General features: G+C 45.1%; 1 long non-coding RNA gene across 1 annotated transcript in view; it reads right to left on the minus strand.

Annotated features, from left to right (window-relative positions):
• LOC139752754 (uncharacterized) overlaps positions 1-22,671 on the minus strand; it is a 77,425-nt gene that overhangs the window by 23,196 nt on the left and 31,558 nt on the right. The window contains exon 2 of the long non-coding RNA XR_011713574.1: positions 7,729-7,831. This is a non-coding gene — a long non-coding RNA (uncharacterized lncRNA). The remainder of the gene's footprint in view (positions 1-7,728; positions 7,832-22,671) is intronic.

Below are 22,671 nucleotides of genomic sequence, written 5' to 3' on the forward strand. Positions count from 1 at the left end.
GTGTGAGGAGCCGCCAACTGTCGACCACACCGTTGGTGCAGTTTAGGGACCCAGCATCGGTAGGTTGCACCATCGAGGGGCATTGTCGGGAACAGTATCAGTCGGGTGCACCGTCGGAAGAGGGAACAGCAGGGGGTGGCGGATGGGAGGCCCTGGAGGCTGCCTTGCTGCTCCATGATTTACTGGGCGACGGCCGAGGCCCCCCACACGCCCGCCCGCCCGCCCAGCAGGCTGCTAGTCCTCCTCCTCTCACTGCTCCCTCCCTCATACTATGCACCCTAATATTTTCCATTTTCTAAAACAACAACTCCTGCTCCTCTTCCCCCTCCACCCTCCCCTTTTTCTTATCGTCCCTTTTCTCCTTTCGAACGTAACCTCTGACCTCTTTCATCTCTCCTCCCCGTCCGTCCCCATTCAACGAGCCGGCGCTACATCACTACAGGACTCTTCCGCAGCCACTCAATACAGGACCGGAGTTAGGTCAGTACTGAGGGGTCGTGCTGTGGTAGGTAAACATGTAATATTGTTCAGAGCCCAGAAACTTGACTGTTGTTGAGGTTACAAGTATGACGAGTGTGGCGATGTGAAGACGATAAAGTCCAGAACTTCTCCTTGCTTAGCTACACCTTGTCAGCTGGGATCACATACGCAAGTACAGCGGTAGTCTTACCGGGGAACAAAAGTGTGAGCCTCTTCCGAGAGACATCCCCGCCCGTACGTTAAGGTACACCATTCAAGTCTCTGTGAGAGGACATGACTTTTAATTGTCGTGTCTATAGTACAGCAGGGATGGATAAGCGAGGAAATATGAAAGGCATGAGTTACAAGTGTGAATAGTGAACAAAGGAAACCTAACCTATGCAGTTGGAGATCAAATGGAAGTGAACGGTCCTGTTTTCCTTGAAACGAGAGGGAGAGGGGGAGGATAGGGCAGGAGGGAGTGGCAGTAAATTAAGGTCCTGGGTGAGGGAGGGGATAGGTAGGGAGCTGCCCGATGGAGGGCTCGGGCCAACCTCACCAACCCTCAGGTAGGTGGTGGTGATGGTGGGCGTCTGGTGTGTATGGGTGGGTGGAAGGATGGGGGGGTCAACACCCGCCCACGTACACTAATGAGGGTAAAGGGAGGTGACTGCCACCCCTCCAGCATTGCCTTCCTGCAACTCCTTCCCTCCTTTGCCTGCAGATTCACAATCCCAGCAACAGCAGCTGTCTAGGACTATTAAGTTGTTCTCATCCACACTCCTCAGAACTCCTTGCGCCCTGCGATCATTTCCTCATCTAAGACGAGCTACATACCTGCTCAGGAAAGGCTCCTCCAGTCCACTGGCCCTTCCCCTTACCCTCGGGTTCGAACCTTGGCTTATATATTTATAGTATCTCACTTTCCTGATCCCTTAGCTTAGGTCAATACTCAAGTCCTATTCCAGTACTGTAGTTCGGTTTTAGTCCACGGGCTGTTCCCTGGCCTCTGACATTTTCTTAAGATTAGCTCGCGTCCTAACCCTCCGTCCCTCTCGTTTGCATGTGGTCTTCTCCATACTCTGACCTTGACTTCTCCCTGTCAACCTCATATTCTAAGCTGCTGACACCACCGTAACCCAGACTTAAACCTGCGTCCTTGTTCGATCAATCTGTAGCTATCCCAGACACATGTTTTACTCCCAGCGGTGTCATAGTCCTGAATTTTAGTCCCTCGTGGGTTTCTGTCCTTGTGTGTTCTTATCCTCTCTATGCCTTAAAGCGGTGCTGCTATCGCCTTGTTCCGGTGCTGCTTTGTCACTGCTCTAGAGCGGTGCCGTAGCCGTATACCTATGCGTTAACTGAATGTGAGAATAGACAAAGGGAATGTAGCGAGAAAGCGAAAGCTTCTTTAGGATGTAACATGTTGAGGGAATGTGAAGGGGTCGCTGGTGTATATGGTTCTACCAAACGCCGCTAGAGATGTCGGCAGTGTGCTGCAGGTGCTCTGAATGACAGAGCAGTGCTCAGGTGTAGGGGAGTACAGCCGTGTGGTGTGTGGTGTTGGCCAGGCAGGAGGGTATGGAGGTGGTACTGGTGAATAGCGTGCAGCTTGGCCTCCCAGACAGATGGGCGTAGAGACGTGTAGCGTGGTGAGGCAGGCGGACTTGAGTGGGTATAACCACGTACAGCGAATTGTGTAGGCTTTTGGGTGTTGAAACGTTCAGTGTGGGGGAAACGTGTTGCGTGGGAGGGGTGGGCGTATGGCGTGGGGAAGCAGGCGAGCGTGTAGGCAGAAAAATGGGTTTAGGGGTGTGTGACCTCTGAACAAGCAGGCAAGCGGGCGGAGGGTGTAAAGGTGGATAGGGAGATAGACTCACAGATCTTGGGTTATACCTGGGGCTGTGAGGTAGGGAGGTGGTGTAGAGGCGTTTAGTGTGTGGCATGGAGAGGTGGATAGGGGTTACAAAGGCACAGAAGATGTATTACATACGAAGGCATACAGCATGTAAGGCAGTTGTAGGAATGTAGACATGTAAGAGGGAGACCGGCCGATGTAGAGTTAGAGGCGTGTAGGTGTAGACGGCATGTAGGCTGGTAGAGGGTGTAGGGTCGTGTAGTGGGAGGAGGCTGGCAGATGTAGGGGGTGTAGAGGCGTGTAGCGTGGGAGGAACCTGGGTGGTGGTTGGATCGGGTGGGGCGGGGAGGAAGCCATGCAGGGCAGTAAATCAACAGTGCGGCCGATACTGTCATGGTGGGCCTAATAAGGGTGGGCGCCAGCATCGCTGATCAAGTGCCAGAATAAAACATAAAGGAGTGGCTCGATCCCAGGCCACCTCCCCCGAGAGACTAAGTGCATCAAACACACCTCTAATGTGTCCGTCCGTCATTATTATTACAGCGGCCGTCATCGTCTCGTGACTCTGTAGCAGCCAGCACTTAACACCCGTACCCACGGACCCATGACGCCTTACAAAATAGGTTTCTCCTGAAGTTACCCCATTCAAGATAATCTTAAAGTTCTTATTACAAGCAAAAGCGGTTTTTTTTTTCTCATCATTGGTTCTTACCTTAAAGAAATTACAATTTTCAGAATTATTAAGTGTTAGTCTTTGGTGTGGATGGTACGATTTTGAGGAGCTACCTCTCGTATAGCCGGAGCCTCGTCGTCACCAGAATTGACATTACTCGTACCCCTTACTCGCCATGTCTATTGTTTTGCAAGTTTTTGTTGCCTGTAATCTGATGCTGGCATGAGCTCTCGTGCCTCCTCACTCTTCTCCATCTCCACAAGAAACTCCTTACATTTCCGTCATAGGTTCCCTTCATGTAGGTGAATGGATTTCAGAAAGGAGTTGCCATGAGAGACCTGTTCATCCTGTCTTCTTCACACACTCCCTCCATCCCCACGCTCCTCATGAGACTCCTCATATCCCATCCCCTCGAGAGGTACCATCACTCCCCTTCTCTCCTACGGACTCCTTCCTTCCCCAACTGCACCTCAGACTTCCCCTAACCCTGTCCCCAGAGTATCATCCATTATCCTGTAGTACCCTCTGTTGTCCCGTATCACCATCCATTGTTCTATAGCACCACCTATCCTGTAGTACCATCCATTGTCATGTGGCGCCAGGATCCTTTTGTTGCGCTAACTGTTCTCAGAACCTCCTATCATTCTTTAGATTGCCACTAGTTCTCTGGTTGGACTTCATTGTCCCACATTACCACCTATTTTCCTTTTGACTCTCTCTCTCTCTCTCTCTCTCTCTCTCTCTCTCTCTCTAATACATACATACATACATACATACATACATACATACATACATACATACACACACACACACACACACACACACACACACACACACACACACACACACACACATATACATATATATATATATATATATATATATATATATATATTATTTATTTATTTATTTTTTATTTTGCTTTGTCGCTGTCTCCCGCGTTTGCGAGGTAGCGTAAGGAAACAGACGAAAGAAAATGGCCCAACCCACCCTCATATACATGTATATACATACATGTCCACACACGCAAATATACATACCCATACATCTCAATGTACACATATATATACACACACAGACATATACATATATACACATGCACACAATTCACACTGTCTGCCCTTATTCATTCCCATCGCCACCTCGCCACACATGGAATAACATCCCCCTCCCCCTAGCGCTACCATATATATATATATATATATATATATATATATATATATATATATATATATATATATGTACCGAACCAAACGATACTGTCGGTCTTCCATCATGGCTCTGTCCTCATCCTAGCTGTCTTATTTTTTTCTATGACCAACCATGCTCACAGTTCGGCCATGCAGGGATACACTGTATATTTGCTTTTCTTCCATTAGTCTTCAGGTTTGCTCTCGTAGTTGACTTGTACCTCTTTCCTCGTTACAAATAGAGTCATAAACCCATAGCTCACTCCCTAGCGAGCTTGTAGATATCGCCAGACACTCTGGAATAGCATGCCTTTGCGGTACCACTGCCGGATCACAGGAGCTGTGAACGGCACACATCTATCCAGTCAGTTGGTCGTGATGTCTTCTTACGCATACTGCATTGAAATTCTTCATAACGTGACGTGCTACAGTGTATCCTGAGGAGCTAGCATCTCGATATTTGTGAGATTCACAATTACAACGTCTCTGTTGAATACTCAACAGTTAAGTCACTTTTGAATTTGCCTACTGATGTATTCGGTCGATGCTGTCGACTGGTTGGTTACTCCACCTTCGCCGCTGTAACCAAAAGATCTCCCCCCCCCCCTACAACTTTCATCTCGGGAACTGTATTATTTCATATTTTTCCTCTGTGCATTTCATTTCCTTCATCATGTGATTTTCTCTTTTTTTCTGGTTTCTTGCTTCCCCTGGCTGAAGGAAGAGCAGGTGAGGGAGAAGGAATTGAGGAGAAATACAGTTAGGGGCACTACATAACTAGAATGAATTGTGTTGGTGATCAGCCTGGCATTGCCTGAGTTTGATTGGCCGTTTTTAACACTGATTATCGAGTGCTTGACCTTGTTTTAACACCGATTATCACGAACAGTTTTAAAACCGTTCGTTGCTCAGAGCAGCCCTAGTGTATGCACTAAGTGTATATATAGTATAGGATTTCTCATTAGCTTCAGAGGAATTTATAATTCTATTTCGTCGCTGATGTAAGACTTATCTCAAGTGAATTAAATCAGTATTGTGGTTGAATTGAATTATCTTTTTTCGTAAGGGGTATTGTGATTTCGTAAGGATAAAACCGTGGGCACAGGTGTTGTTTCTTGCCACTGTCTCAACCTTAGGGAAGGGCCTGCTACTGGAAATGTCCTCCGTTGCGACACACAACGCTTAAGGAGTTAAAAAAAAACAAAACAAACGCCTTTGGTCTGTGTCCTGTGAAATAGTATATACACCCTGTAGTATTTATAGCGGCCCACAATTGCTAACGTATGTGCTCAGACGAGTCACCCCTGATAATACTTGAAGCATGATGGCCCCGGCGTCCTCCCTTCCGATGCCTGGGCACTGATAAACGGAGAAATAGTGCGAGGGGGCAAGTAGGTGTGCGCGGGGGTCCCACAAGAGGGCATTCTGGCGGGCGACTCATAAACTATATGGTGTCCGGCCGGCGGCCAGGGCGAGGGTCCGCACCATACATCTACTCCAGACACCAGCACACCGCCCGCCTCGTCCACCACCAGCACCTACCGCAGCCAGATCGTGTGCCCGCTCAACATTGTCATAGGACCTACTGCACCTTACACTGACTAGCCATCAGAAGGCAGTCATATACAAGACAAGGCTTTTTCGTCAAGGCGCTCTCTGAATGTTGCTCCAATTTCCTCGCAGACTGGCTTCAAACGTTGTTGTGGAGAGATGTTCAGTAGATTTTGAATCTTGCATCATCGAAAAAAAAAATCGTAATTCATAATGCACCATCTGTGTTGGGTGTACGACTGAATGTTGGTAAAAAATTTTTTGATATAGATGGTTACAGTGTAGACTCACTGGTGTGTATTGCCTTTGCTAGAATTCGGTTCGAGTGATTGCAATAAACACACTATCGACAGTCCAAAATGTTCGAGTTTAATTCAATTTTGTTTTTAGGTATATATTTATGGCTGCACGTGTCAAAAACAAAGATTGAAGTACAAAATGATCACATTATTATGTATTTATTTTGACCCTCAATATGGAGTGGCTGGGAACTTGGTTTGTTTTTTTTATGGAGGTGTACAAGGTCCATATGGGCGGGCGATGGCGCCAGTGGGCTAATCAGGCAGGCTCGTCACCTTCCCATCACCGCTCTTACTGACACCACCACAGCCAGCATAGATACCCCTTGTCCACTGACTGACACCAATACCTCTATTGATATCATTTGCCGCAGTGACAACATGCATCCCACTCTCCACACACCACTGACGTAATTGTCTCCACTGATAGATTTACACCACCAGCACCTTCGACGCCGCTACTGTCAGTTGTGATAGCGCTGCCCATACTGACACCCCCTGTGTTATCGATGTAAACACTGGCCGCTGCTAGCATGGTAACGTGTCGCGAGCATTACAGCCTGACACATGAGTATCATTATCTGCCCCATGATCGTCGGCCAACAGATATTTTGCAAATCGTTCATGTCGTCCGTATGTCAGATAGAGGATTGCTTTAGGCTTAATCTTTTCCTTTGAATGGAAAGAAAATACGATACCTCTTATGGGACGATTTTAAAGAGCTTCGCCCAACGCTTTCTTCTTGCTGGGTGTTAGGAACTGATCTCCGTACCATAACAATGGGAACTGAACAAAGACCCGGATGTGGACATAGATACTCGAAATGTTTTGTTCCCAGGCACATCGTAAGCAGTCAGCCCTGTGCATGGTAAATTAAACCTTTAGGAGAGCCTTGAATGAGTAATGCATTCAAATTGTTTTCAGAAATGCCGTCGGACCATTGAGGAGTTGTGACACGCACGGGGGGAACACAGTTAACCAATGATAAACTGTCTCGTGGGTAACCAATCAACGCCATTGGTTGTGTCATGGATGTGGTGGTATTCAAGGGTGTGCTCAGACTCGGCGATCATAGGGCAGGTGGGCGCTTACCAAATCATCAGTTTGTACGTAAGTGGCTGGAGTGATATGTGAAATAACATGTAGCTGATTCTCTACTGTAATTTTGTGCTGCTTCTGTTCTTTTCTTTTTGGCTTTACACAATTACTTAAGAAGCGTTTGTATACAAAGTATAATCTCTTTGCTATTTGAAATTGTTAGTACCCCATTGTGCTTGTTGCATCTGGTAATTGTAAACTAGCTACGTGCTTGTTAGTAGTACTCACCGGGTGCCGACGTCGTTAATGGAACAAGCTCGTTCCTCCTCACAGACATCGGCAGGGTCATTCATGTAATATACTTGCTTTCAGTACGTAAAGACTGACTGTTTGTTGTCTGTGATGCCAGTACCCTTTACCCTAACGTTTCTCGTTTTGCTATGACTCGTTTGTAAAGCGCATATGTAGCGGGTCACGATTACAGATGGTATACGCTACGCTGTCGATTATGATTATACCATATGAGGTATCCAGTTTCAGCAGCAACACCATAAATTTGGAAATTTGTAAAGCACAACAAGCTTTACACATTTGCACATATGTACAAGTAGCTACTGGTGTTTTCATAGTGGTAGCAAAGATGGGTTTAAAGCGTCTCACCTGTGGTTTTGCTAGGATAGCGAAGGTGCTCTGGACGAACAGTTAGGGTAGCGCGGCGACACCACTCCTGCCTGGACGTCCGTCCCTCCGCCACACATCAGTCCTGCAAGCGATGACTTTAGTTGAAACGCAAGAGTCACAGCTGAGAGAAGTATTGTTTACATGTAATAGACTGCAGCTGTGTTGAATTAATGATAGATATAGTGATTATATGGATCAGGTTTGTGATATAAAACCTTTTAAGGAAGCTGCCAGGGAGAGATGATTTGCTGAGCGTTTCGGAACTAACTTTGTTCGGACAGAGTACCCTGCTCGAAGATCCGAGGAGTACGGATGTAGGATTTTATTTCAAAGAATTTTACCTCACAGGTTTAGGATATATGTTCTGTAAAGGTATGCGGCTGTTGGCTTGAACGAGACCGCAGATCTTGAGAATCCTGGTGCAGTATTGTGGGGACGACTATGTGTATCCTAACCCAGCTAGTGTGAGTCAGTTCGCCACACCACTAACGTAACACGGACTATGGGAAATATGATTATTGAGACGTCCTACCCCCTTTGTTCTTCCCTTAGCACTGATGCTTCCGTAGCCTAGTATACCCCCGTACAACCCCTTCGTTCTTCTCTGCGCTCTGATGCTTCCGTAGCCTAGTAAACCCCCATCGATCGTTCTTATCTCTAATGCCTACGTAGCTTATTATAAAGGACGGGGACGAAGTTTGGGTAGACGTGGTTCCTCACTGGTACGCTGTTTCTCAGTTTTACAGCAGAAGCTGTCAGAGATGCGGTTGATTGTAGATTTTGGCATGGTAATGGCTGGTTGATTTTGTATCAAGAAAACAGTGAAGTGGGTAGAGATGACGAAATGTGGATGGAGCAAGACCGAGACGTTGACTGTCTTGTACATCGTAACATTGATTATCTTGTACATCGTGACAACGCGCACAGTGACGCTTAGGAACAGCTCCTGCTTGTTATGGTTTCTTCCTTACCACTACCATCATCGCCACCACAACCGCCTGCCCCTGGTCAAGGAGGCGTGAACTATGGACTAACATTAAGCTCTTTATCACACGGATGGGGAGGTTTTATGGTCGCTCTGGTGCTCACGTGGACAGGTTTACACTTCTCGCAGTCTGGGAAGAGGTCATTGTGGTGAACGACACAGCAGGAGGCACCGACTCCTCCAGACAACGCCTCTAATCCAGCATATTGTATGGTGTAAATGCTACCGTTTGTATTTTCTTTTGTTTTCTTAGACCTCTTAAGGGCCAGGTCAATGGCCAAACTCTCATACCCAAAGGTTGAACCCGAACCTCCTTCCCCCGACCCACCATCCCCACATTCCTTACACAAATATCTCGTTGTCCCACCACACCCATTTTATTTACTTGAGCCTCCTGGCCTACCCTCTCCTTTTTTCCTGCCCCAGCTCACCATCATAGCCTCTACAATCCCTTCTTGGCATTCGCTAGTCACTTCTTACTAAGAAAAGTCCAAAGATTAAGTGCGTTGGAAAGACCATGTTGAAAGTTTTGATATGATGACTTAAAGCCATTACGACTTTCTGGAGAAAAGGCAGAAAGTAATGTTTAGTGTGATATTATCCTTATATTTTTTTTAGTGTGTCCTTTTGCGCTTTCGTTACCTTACACTGGCTTTGGGGTACAAGTCAATACGGATCGCAGATAAGTATCATGAGTACTTTTTAAGCTCATGTCGTTGGATTTGTATATTACTAATGTCCCTAAATGTGTACTAGTTACACCATTGTTGATTTTAAATCGCACGCCTGTGCTTCCTCAGCAGGTGAATTCACAGAGATAATTAATTTTTCTACAACAGCCTAGGACCAGCTCGGGCTGTATGGGTGGAGACCCCCCCCCCCCAAAGACTTTCATCAGGCCACCATGATCTGACAGCTAGGAGAGTAGTTGCTGGGACGAGGTGAACACCCATTTGTTTTGGTTGGTTTTCGGAAAGGGATGGATCATTGCACTTGATAATCATTAGGTTGGTATTTATCCATGGGTATGATAGCCTGGCCTTCGACCTAACCTCTGACAATCGTCTCAAGGGCCAGGGTATTATACCCAAGGGCCTCACGTGAGGCCTTAGACCTTACCTATGACGATCGTCTCAATGGCCAGGTTATTATACCCAAGGGGCCTCACGTGAGGCCTTAGACCTTACCTCTGACGATCGTCTCACGGGCCAGGTTATTATACCCCAGGGGCCTCACGTGAGGCCTTAGACCTTACCTCTGACGATCGTCTCAAGGGCCAGGTTATTATACCCAAGGGGCCTCACGCGAGGTCATGTTTTGAAAAGTGTTGTGCGGTCATGCTCGAGGGATCTTTGGAAAACAGTTCGCTCACGCATGGTTACGTGTGGCAATCTTTCCGGCGTGCCGCTAAGGCTGTACCCTACCAGTGGAGTTCCAGGAGATGCAGTACCGTGGTAGGCTGCCGGACCTCGATGCTGGTGTTGATTCCCCACCACCACCACCACCACCACCACCGCCCCATGGGCGTTACATCAAGGTTAGCTGCTGCTGCGCAGAGTGCAGGGTATATGACGCACAGGAAGCGATGGCTCGACATCTTGTCAGGTGTCCCCATTGTACTTCAGGCCTCACAACACCGGGAGGGATGGAGGGGGGTTGGATGTTTACCCATCTTCCAGTACAGGAAGAGGTCATGGTATTTGCTTGGTTATTGTGTTCTTTTTTCCCCTTGATCACGACGAGAGGGTCTATGGGTACGATGGCGTGGTCTTTCACATGCTCCTCAAGGGTCAGGTCGAAAGACAGGTCGTTATAAAAACTCGTAGGGTCACAACGACGTGGTTGATTAGGTGGTCGTGCCGTCGTGCTCCATGGCTTGGAGGCGGCTGTCATTTGGACAACTGACAGAGACAGAGCATTTCCACAAACTGTCTCCGTTCCCTCCATAGACGTCAAGTTTACTGTGATGACGCTGCTTCGTACGTGGAAGCGTTGACGTAACCGATTTACGACATCGCAGTCGTTTGGAGAGACGGGAATAGATAAAGGTGTTTTTTACCGCACCATAAAGTTATTCTTCGTGTGGTGTTGGCTCTCCTACCAGCGTTCTCCTCACTGCACCATTAAGTCATTCTTCGTGTGGTGATGGCTCTCCTACCAGCGTTCTCCTCAGACCGGACGGAGGGCGGGCAGATTCCGTAAGCGATGAAAGTGTCACATGATTATCCTCCTAAACACACACACACGCACCTGCTGTCGGGGGACTCGGGGGGAAATTGCAGCGTTCACAACAAAAGTAAGAAATGTAAAAAAAAAAAAAAAGATTTGATTTAGGGAAAATAGTTGGTAGTTTAGGATCGACATCATGTGTAATTATTAAATATTTAAAAAAGAAAAAAGATATTGATAGGAACTTGTAAGGAATAAAAACTTCCTTGTACGTCATGTAAAAACCGTCAACGAATTGTGACGAATTAAGCAGATTTACTGTCGTTGCAATTTTCATCGCTCTGGTGCCTACCAGTTTTTAACTCTTCAGAGTAAATAAAAAGTGTGGTCCATCACTCGAAAGTGTCCCCAGGGAGAATAAGACCAGCGGAATGACACGGAAGGAGCAGGAATTTCATGCCGTGTTGACACGTTTCCTACTTGTTCCCTCTGACCCATGACCATTTGTGGTGTCTTCACTTGTTGATCTCTGCGCCACCTGCCGCCTCGCCTCGCCTTGCCTCGCCTCGCCTCGCCTTCACCGTTGTCGTCTGGAGCTGCCTCCTCATTGCCTCCACATGTAACTGTGGTTTCCTCCTCTCCGCCAGGTCTCTCTCGACCCCCTTCCTCCCCACTAACTCCAAATCTGCACTAGTGACCCCCCCAAGCAAGTCTACCTCATCCCTCAAGTAAGTCCCCCCTTCCCCTCCGGCAAGTCTGCCTCATCCCCCCAAGCAAGTCCCCCCCCCCCCCCCCTCCTCCCCACCGGCAAGTCTGCCTCTCTGTCTCATCCCAGATTCATCAAGTAGGTCTGCCCCAGTGGGTCTCTCTCATTTCCATCGCATTCCGACGTACCGTCTCACCTTTCCTTAACTCTTCAAACACGATGGTATGATCTCTGAGACTACGAGGCTACGACGGTGCGACCCTTGAACGCGATGGAATGACCCCGTAGACATGATGGCTTTGCCTTTGAACTAACCCTTGAGGGTCGTCACGTCATCATACCCAAGGGTCGCACCGTCGTCCTCAAGGATCGCACCGTCGTGTTCAAGGGTCGCGGATCGCACCGTCGCGTTCAATGGTCGCGGATCGCACCGTCGTGTTCAAGGGAGCCGATGACGTATTTCAGCTGACCCTGTCTGTAACTCGCGTGGGTCTCACCCATCCCTCGCGTTGTTGCACATCATCCTCACCTTATCTATGCCTCAACTTCACCTAGTCATAACCTTTACTGGGTCTTCTCGCGTAGTTTGCTAGGTTTTCCCGTGGCTGAGGCTCTTAAGTGTCACCGGAATATTTCCATGTACGTGGCTCATAGTGAAGCCTCTCTGCTACTGCGCCGGACCTGCTCGTGTTTACTGTAAATGGTTGTAAATGCAGATGATAGAAAAGAAATATCCTTTTAAGAACAAGTCGAGGAAAAACTAGAATATAGACGTATTCTAGTCAAGGGAAGAAATGTTTATGGATTTAGGTGCAACTTTACCAATACATCTTTAAAAGGAAAAGTTTGAACACAAGATCCAGGAGTCTGTAGAAATGAACTGTAAAGGAAATGTTTGTTAAGGGTAAATGAACGACTTACCCCTTAAGAAAAACCTTAACATGAAAGATAAAGATCCACTTTAAAGGAACGACATTTTTTAAAGTAAAAGAGTTAAGGAACGGCCGAGATTTCCTGCATTGATTAAACAGTTGTACAAGTATTTTCGAATGACTCTTTTAGATCGAAATCAGTCGGAGTGGGGTGGGGTTGGGTGTTGAGGGCGGGGTGGAGTGGTGGTGGGTGGGGGTTTAGGCTAGCGAGGAAGAAGAGGCTGGCCGCTGGTTCATCCTCACCACGTCTGGGTTACGGCCCTTGCATTATGTATATGATTACTTTGCCTAGGTTACGGCGGGCAGGAATAGCTGGTAATAACACGTGGGTCTGCTGGCCATCTTGAGGGGGGAAGGCTAGGCTATCATCCTGGGGATGATAGCCTAGTTTACTGGCCAGGGGGCTCTACGGTAGTGAAGTAGACCAGTCAGACCCCCAGAAACTGTGGATTGAAGTCGATAGACAGAATTAGAATTTGATCTAAGAATCCCCTGAAGTTTGATGGTAGATACCCTGGTGGGGGGGGGGGGGAAAGTGAGTCTGTCCTCTCTCACTGCTTTAAACGCCGGGGAGATGAGATTTTCGACATTATAGAAAAGGAAATATGTTTCTCATCTACATTTGCATCGGTAACGCGATGTTAGCCGCGCAGTTTATGTGTTTTTGATAACTGACTCGAGGCTCCGGGTATGTAAAGTTGGTGAAACTCTAATCAGTGGTCACATTACATGTCGGTGCGTACCATCTCTCATATCCTGTACCGGTTCCGTAGTACTCAACTAATGTCCTGTTACCAGCTCTTGTAAGTCGTATTTTCTATTTTTTTTTTCCCATGATGCATTTGTTTGTTTGTGTGTACGAACACTCGTATCATTCATTTGTTTGTGTCTATTAAGGGATGTGCGATTTATTTGTGTGTGTGTGTGTGTGTGTGTGTGTGTGTGTGTGTGTGTGTGTGTGTGTGTGTGTGTGTGTGTGTGTACTAACATGACGTTACCGGACTCTGCTTACTTTTGGTTACGCCACGGATGAGGAGTCACCTTCGGCGAGGCTTGTATCATCGTTTCTTGACGATAAAGAATAACTTGTTCGGAACGAATCCATCATTTCCCTGCTACTGACAGTAGCGCAGCCTTGGAACTGCAAGAGTTCCTGGAAAATGGATCCTGATGTTACACGCGGACTCTTTCAAGAAAGGGGTTCCTGAGGCAATGTGATGGATAGATAGCACACGTCCTATTTGTTTCTATGCGCATATTTAAAAAGAAATTACATACCAGGGAGATGGTACCACATGAAAAGAGTTATTGTGGTACTTATGAATATATATATATATATATATATATATATATATATATATATATATATATATATATATATATATATATATATATATGGGGCCCCTGCAGCTTCAAGGCTGCATCCCAGACAGAAGCAGGAAAATGATGGACGTCTTTGGAAAGCGGATTTTGGCGACGAAGCTGAACTCCTTTGAATCCTTTGATATTGTTGTACAACGGAAATCAGCACAGTATCATTGAGGACTCTGTTGCTCTGGAAGAGTCCATCATAGCCCTGCTTCTCTGCATGGAGTGCACCCTCGATGCATCGGGAGTCCTGTTTAAAGGGATCCTGGGATTACGTGGCGAGAAGAATCCTATAAACATAGTATTTACATCCGTTATTACGCTGACCTTAGTTACGGAGGACGTACTGGTACGAGTCCCAGGCCATGGTAGGACATTGTGTCCTTAACCCCGGGGGTCATGTTAGGTCCCAGACCACAGGGGACATGTTTAGTTCTTGGCCATGGGTGATATTGTGTCCCTCGCCACAGGGGTCGTGTTGGCTCCCAGGCTGCAGGGGACATGTCGGGTCCCCTGCCACTAGGAACATAATGGATCCCTGTCTACACAGACGTACCATAAGGGTCGCCATATTACTAGGCACTTGCATGCGTGTCTCTTTGCCGAGGTGGACATGAAGCCTTGGGGAACGTCGGGTGGGTGTGTTGGTCCTTAACCTAAGTAGTCGGCTTAGGAACAACACGCATCCTTTGTTCATCGGTGACGTTACTGGGGTATGGGGGAAGACGGGTCATATTGCTCGTGCTGTCACACGAGCCTGGACGAGCCGGTGTTAAAGATGCATTTTGGTGCGTCACTGAGGCTTGTTATCGTGGTGGTTTGGTTTATGGAAGCTTCCCTCACAGCAGCTCCCGGTCCTGGCCCCGGCCTGCCTTGGGTGGGATCATGTGCCTGCCGCACAGACCTAATTATACCCGTCGTTAAAGGGTGAATTTCCCAAGGCAGTCTGTGTAGGAGGCGCCTTTGGTGAATCACGCCGGTTACATTTGTCATGTCCCTCCTGAGTTGTCCGGCGCGGGTCGAGATGCTAAAGTAATTTGACGAATTATTATTGAATCCATGTAGAGTCCATTGCTGCCCCGGGGATTAATATGGCGACTGGCTTTTGTGTCGTTGGTTATCGTCTCTCTTTTTAGTGTTTGTTCTGACGACGATTATGCTTGCGCACGTCGTGGGTGCCAAGCGGTGTAAATAGGAATGGATCTTGGATGTAGGACGAGCAGGCACTGCAGGTAGAGCTCAGGGCGTCGTGCCGGTGACAGTACAAGACGTTTCTTGCCACTAATGGTGTAAGTAAGTGCCAGCGGTAGCAAGTCCTCAGCCCGGGGAGGTGAGAAGGGTGAGGAAATGGTTGCAGAGGGTGCTGAGCCACACGTCACTAGGGCCGCCACTCCTGCACCAGCCGGCGGGCGTTCGGCCCTTGTGGGCGGCCACCACAGGAATAAATGCATAGCTTATAGATATATTACACAGTGGGCAGCAGACCAACAAAAGACGACTTGCTCCATCATCCTGGCCTGGCCCCGCGCGTCACGCACCTCACACCCGCATCTCCAGTCCCTCTCTTCGCCACCTCCCTGTCTCTATCTCCGCCCCTTTCTCCACCACCGCCCTGTCTCCGCCATCACCCCTGTCTCCGCCATCACCCCTGTCTCCGCCACTATCTTTCCATCTCCACCCATAATCCCTGTCTCCACCACCCCCATTGTACCCTCCAACTCGCCCTCAACCACTTTGCTGTCTCCAGCACAGGTCGGCGAGCCACTATAGTCAAGAGCGCTCTCGCTGGGTGTACAGGAGATGATAAATAAAGCCTTTGGAACACTGTTCTACATTCATAACCGTCTGGCAGATCGGCAGATACGTCCTCAAGCCAGGTACGACCTGGCCATCATACAAAAGAGTCATACCGTCATGCTGAAGCGTCGTACCGTTTTACTGAAGGAGTTAAACGCTGGTCACTCCGCGTGCGACTGTGTTACTGTGAGGGATGGTGAGCCCTTGGCCACATTATATCCTCTTATGGCCTCAGGAGGAGTAATATGACTGATCATTCGTGTCCCTTTCCTCGCTCGCCCTCACTCTTGTGTTTTTGTTCCCGTTAATACACCGCTTGTCCAACTGGTAACGCTTGTCTAACTTACCAGGCCATGATTATCGAAACGGCTGATCACTATTGTGCGACAAAACATGGGGGAACACATCATCGTGTATCAAACATGGAAACCTCCTAGTCACAGAGATCACAGAGATCCATCATATATCACGCTTCCCTCTTTAGGAACACTACCCAAGAACATCACGGAGATGGGATCGATATATCATTTTAGATCTGGCTGTGTATATATATATATATATATATATATATATATATATATATATTTTTTTTTTTTTTTTTTCTTTCTTTTCTTCCAAACTATTCGCCATTTCCCGCATTAGCGAGGTAGCGTTAAGAACAGAGGACTGGGCCTTTGAGGGAATACCCTCACCTGGCCCAATTCTCTGTTCCTTCTTTTGGAAAATTAAAAAAAACGAGAGGGGAGGATTTCCAGCCCCCCGCTCCCTCCCCTTTTAGTCGCCTTCTACGACACGCAGGGAATACATGGGAAGTATATATATAAATATATATATAAAAAAAAACATTGATTCAAATTCTGCATTATATATATATATATATATATATATATATATATATATATATATATATATATATATATATATATATCCTTCACTTTTGTGCTATCTAAAATGTAATTATCATTGTGTAAATAATTCTGTGTAATGTTTTCCTCCTCACAGTTTGCCATCTGATTATTTTAGTAACATATTTTTTTTATGATCGTATTATCCACGACCGGGGTCATTCCCTTGTGTATAAATCAGGTATAGAGGACTTTATGAGCAGCATAATCAGGAGTACCCCATCAACAAACTGTTGTTAGCCTGGACGTACAGAACTTTGAAATTGGGAATTTGAAGTGTAAAACTATTATTTTTCTGGAGACGTACAGAATTTTGAAATTGGGAATTTGAAGTGTAAAACTATTATTTTTCTGGAGACGTACAGAACTTTGAAATTGGGAATTTGAAGTGTAAAACTATTATTTTTCTGGAGACGTACAGAACTTTGAAATTGGGAATTTGAAGTGTAAAACTATTATTTTTCTGGAGACGTACAGAACTTTGAAATTGGATGTTTGAAGTGTAAAACTATTATTTTTCTGGAGACGTACAGAACTTTGAAATTGGGTATTTGAAGTGTAAAACTATTATTTTTCTGGAGACGTACAGAACTTTGAAATTGGGTATTTGAAGTGTAAAACTATTATTTTTCTGGAGACGTACAGAATTTTGAAATTGGGAATTTGAAGTGTAAAACTATTATTTTTCTGGAGACGTACAGAACTTTGAAATTGGGAATTTGAAGTGTAAAACTATTATTTTTCTGGAGACGTACAGAACTTTGAAATTGGATGTTTGAAGTGTAAAACTATTATTTTTCTGGAGACGTACAGAACTTTGAAATTGGGTATTTGAAGTGTAAAACTATTATTTTTCTGGAGACGTACTGAACTTTGAAATTGGGAATTTGAAGTGTAAAACTATTATTTTTCTGGAGACGTACAGAATTTTGAAATTGGGAATTTGAAGTGTAAAACTTTTATTTTTCTGGAGACGTACAGAACTTTGAAATGGGGGGTTTGAAGTGTAAAACTTTTATTTTTCTGGAGACGTACAGAACTTTGAAATTGGGTATTTGAAGTGTAAAACTATTATTTTTCTGGAGACGTACAGAACTTTGAAATTGGGAATTTGAAGTGTAAAACTTATTATTTTTCTGGAGACGTACAGAACTTTGAAATTGGGAATTTGAAGTGTAAAACTATTATTTTTCTGGAGACGTACAGAACTTTGAAATTGGGAATTTGAAGTGTAAAACTATTATTTTTCTGGAGACGTACAGAACTTTGAAATTGGGAATTTGAAGTGTAAAACTATTATTTTTCTGGAGACGTACAGAACTTTGAAATTGGGAATTTGAAGTGTAAAACTTTTATTTTTCTGGAGACGTACAGAACTTTGAAATTGGGAATTTGAAGTGCAAAACTATTATTTTTCTGGAGACGTACAGAACTTTGAAATTGGGAATTTGAAGTGTAAAACTATTATTTTTCTGGAGACGTACAGAACTTTGAAATGGGGGGTTTGAAGTGTAAAACTTTTATTTTTCTGGAGACGTACAGAACTTTGAAATTTCGTATTTGAAGTGTAAAACTTTTATTTTTCTGGAGACGTACAGAACTTTGAAATGGGGGGTTTGAAGTGTAAAACTTTTATTTTTCTGGAGACGTACAGAACTTTGAAATGGGGGGTTTGAAGTGTAAAACTTTTATTTTTCTGGAGACGTACAGAACTTTGAAATTGGGTATTTGAAGTGTAAAACTATTATTTTTCTGGAGACGTACAGAACTTTGAAATTGGGTATTTGAAGTGTAAAACTATTATTTTTCTGGAGACGTACAGAACTTTGAAATTGGGTATTTGAAGTGTAAAACTATTATTTTTCTGGAGACGTACAGAACTTTGAAATTGGGAATTTGAAGTGTAAAACTATTATTTTTCTGGAGACGTACAGAACTTTGAAATTAGGAATTTGAAGTGTAAAACTATTATTTTTCTGGAGACGTACAGAACTTTGAAATTGGGAATTTGAAGTGTAAAACTATTATTTTTCTGGAGCCTTGTAAACATAGTTTCGAATTATGTTTAGATATTTTCGTAATTGTCAGAGTTGCATGGATGCCTCGAGTTTCTCCTCATAACTCAGTAAGTCAGACAGCCATTGTATTCCATGTTTTTACCCACATTTCATTTGTACACTGTTACGGTGGTCAGTCGAGTATAATATTCCATTGTAAAGTATTATTGTAAACTGTCGTTATTGTCGTCCTCATCATCCTCATCTTGGCTTTGTTCCCCGTGAAATATCCCACCCATTATCCCGCCACAAAAGCTGATACAAAGGAGATGGCTTTAGGCAAGTTTGTTGACATTTCCTAGTGAGGGAGAGAGAGGGGGAGTCGTGCCGCCCGGCTAGCCTGCCTTTTTTTCCCCAACCCCGAGGGTGGAGGAGGACCTCGCTTAGCGGCTTAGCAAGACTTAAGATGAATAATATATATATATATATATATATATATATATATATATATATATATATATATATATATATATATATATATATATTTTTTTTTTTCAAACTATTCGCCATTTCCCGCGTTAGCAAGGTAGCGTTAAGAACAGAGGACTGGGCCTCTGAGGGAATATCCTCACCTGGCCCCCTTCTCTGTTCCTTCTTTTGGAAAAAAAAAAAGGGGAGGATTATATATATAATATATATTATATATATATTATATATATTATATATTATATATGATACAGCGCTGGTGGCTGATTCATGTGAGAAACTGCAGAAGCTGGTGAATGAGTTTGGTAAAGTGTGTGGAAGAAGAAAGTTGAGAGTAAATGTGAATAAGAGCAAGGTTATTAGGTACAGTAGGGGTGAGGGTCAAGTCAATTGGGAGGTGAGTTTGAATGGAGAAAACTGGAGGAAGTGAAGTGTTTTAGATATCTGGGAGTGGATCTGTCAGCGGATGGAACCATGGAAGCGGAAGTGGATCATAGGGTGGGGGAGGGGGCGAAAATTTTGGGAGCCTTGAAAAATGTGTGGAAGTCGAGAACATTATCTCGGAAAGCAAAAATGGGTATGTTTGAGGGAATAGTGGTTCCAACAATGCTGTATGGTTGCGAGGCGTGGGCTATGGATAGAGATGTGCGCAGGAGGATGGATGTGCTGGAAATGAGATGTTTGAGGACAATGTGTGGTGTGAGGTGGTTTGATCGAGTAAGTAACGTAAGGGTAAGAGAGATGTGTGGAAATAAAAAGAGCGTGGTTGAGAGAGCAGAAGAGGGTGTTTTGAAATGGTTTGGGCACATGGAGAGAATGAGTGAGGAGAGATTGACCAAGAGGATATATGTGTCGGAGGTGGAGGGAACGAGGAGAAGAGGGAGACCAAATTGGAGGTGGAAAGATGGAGTGAAAAAGATTTTGTGTGATCGGGGCCTGAACATGCAGGAGGGTGAAAGGAGGGCAAGAAATAGAGTGAATTGGAGTCATGTGGTATACAGGGGTTGACGTGCTGTCAGTGGATTGAAGCAAGGCATGTGAAGCGTCTGGGGTAAACCATGGAAAGCTGTGTAGGTATGTATATTTGCGTGTGTGGACGTGTGTATGTACATGTGTATGGGGGGGGGGGGTTGGGCCATTTCTTTCGTCTGTTTCCTTGCGCTACCTCGCAAACGCGGGAGACAGCGACAAAGTATAAAAAAAAAAAAAAAAATATATAATAAAGTTAGCGTACCGTTATTTAGGTTAGACGAGGATATATATATATATATATATATATATATATATATATATATATATATATATATATATATATATAGCCCAGCATTAGACAGTGTTGGTGGTGGCGGCTTTCCCCGGTGTGTTTGGCCTGCAGCGGTTGTGGTCATCAGTACCACTAATCCCTAGCGAGTGTGTTTATGGGTGTGTGTGTCTGGGTGCGCACGTGCGTGTGGCTGGCTGTCAGCTTGTGTGTCGGGATAAGTCTGAATGTACGTATAAATGGGAGGGCACGCGTGCCCCAGACTGTACGCGTGTCTCGGTGTCTTATGTGTGTCTGTCTGGGGTGTGTACACGTGTGTCTGTGTGTGGTTATGTGAGCGCGTGTTACGTTGATGTTTTGACCTGGTGTACACATGCATGTCTCGCTGTACGTGTGTCGGTGTGGGTGTGCGTTCATGCCTGGATGTGTGTGTGTTTGTTAGTTTCCACCCTCCTGGACGTGGATTATACTCTCCCTCATGACTCTGGAAATACGTAACGTGCAAATTTTAAGGGTTATGATATATATGTGTAGCAGAATTACATATCTCTTGGATTAGAGTAGAATAGATTGCTAATATTAATGATGACGTAATTAATGTTCATCTTATAAGTAATGACAGCTGCGTCACAAGCCTGCCTCGTCCGATCTCCTAGACAGTGTGTTCGTACCTATGGCGTTGGGGGCAACTGCTGGCTACCCTTTCTAAACCGTGGCGACATCAGTTTTGTCAGCTGCCTTTCTAAACCGTGGCAGCAGTTTTGTCAGCACTCTTTCTAAACCGTGGCGACATCAGTTTTGTCAGCACCCTTGCTAAACCGTGGCGACATCAGTTTTGTCAGGTGGCTCTTCTTTGGATATGCTGAATTGAAAAAAAAGAAAGAAATTCGAACAATAACAGACTTTTGTGTCCTTTCGAAGCTGTTTGTGATACAAGATGAAATAATAAACTCAAAGAGATTAGTGCACTAGTAGGGTAAAGGCATACTACAGATGATTCAGAGAGAAGCGTATGTATAAACTCTTGATCAGAGTGAGGAAGCGCACGTAATGTCACTCGTGGATGCTAAACGAAGTATTTATCATATTTATTCTTCATTGTATACGTGCAAGTTGGTCTCAGCTACTCGACTGCTTTCACATGTTAACAGTCCTGTTGAAGAAGGACGCGAAATTCACCTCATTCGAAGTGAAACGTTTGCCCGCAAGGTTGTATGTATTACTACGAGTGGAATCAGGTATATCTAGCCATAAATAGCTGGTAATTAGAGGTAATCATAGTCTTTGGTAATATTGAATACCCAAAGTCTTAAAGGTAGAAAGGCTATAGGAATAAGTAAAGACGAAAGGAGGAAGAGAATTCCGTATCTTGAGTGTTTGGGGGAAGGAGGTATTATAACGGTCAGACCTCGCTCCAATGGTCAGTCGGTCTCTCTCTCTCTCTCTCTCTCTCTCTCTCTCTCTCTCTCTCTCTCTCTCTCTCTCTCTCTCTCTCTCTCTCTCCACCGAGTGCATTTGTTTGTTCATTTAGAAAACAAATTGCATGATGATTCAGATGTGTGAAGGCATCCTCTTCAGTTCGTGTCTGTTGGATATATGATTATGATTAGTCTAAACTGAAAGCTTGATAAGAAGCAGCTGGAGGACCAGGTTATGCAGGGTCTTTTACACTAGCGTCCACTCGTACATCGATGCAGTGTTTGGCCTTGGAGAAGCCAGTGATAAACCATCACCGCACGGTCGGTAAAGCAGCTTCACTCCTTCCACTTGAACTTTATCGATCTTGTGTGTAAATTATGCACTTATTTATTTACTTTGTTGGTCAGTTGGGACGTGGGGGTTGAGTTAGCGTGGGTTAGAGCTGTTTCCACCCTGCTGTTTAGCGTGCGTGCGCTGTGCAGTGATAATCCCCTCAGGCCGCCACTCTCTCCTGACCTTCACAAGGAGTTTTTACAGAGATTTAATAACATATAATCGGATAAGGAAGTCTCTCTCGGGAGATAGGAGCGAATTTCTCAACCGAGCGAGAGACGATATCGGGTTTATCACGTAAATTATACAGACAGCGCAGGGTGAGCCGACAGTGTGAGCGAGGATGTAGTGGCGATTACTCATAGTATTTACTATAATCTGGTTGTCATAAGACGTTACTGATGTCTTATGTAACACGTTTCATCTTGACATCGCCAGGAACACCACAGTGTGAGGGAGACGTGTTTCCGTTACATATCGATGGAAACTGATGTGTGGAGACGATCTTTCTCCTTTTAAGTGAACGTCCTCTTATTGCTTGCTTGCACAGGCAATATAAACAGT

This window comes from Panulirus ornatus, chromosome 13 (genome assembly GCF_036320965.1).
Source record: "Panulirus ornatus isolate Po-2019 chromosome 13, ASM3632096v1, whole genome shotgun sequence".
In the NCBI taxonomy this organism is placed as follows: domain Eukaryota; kingdom Metazoa; phylum Arthropoda; class Malacostraca; order Decapoda; family Palinuridae; genus Panulirus; species Panulirus ornatus.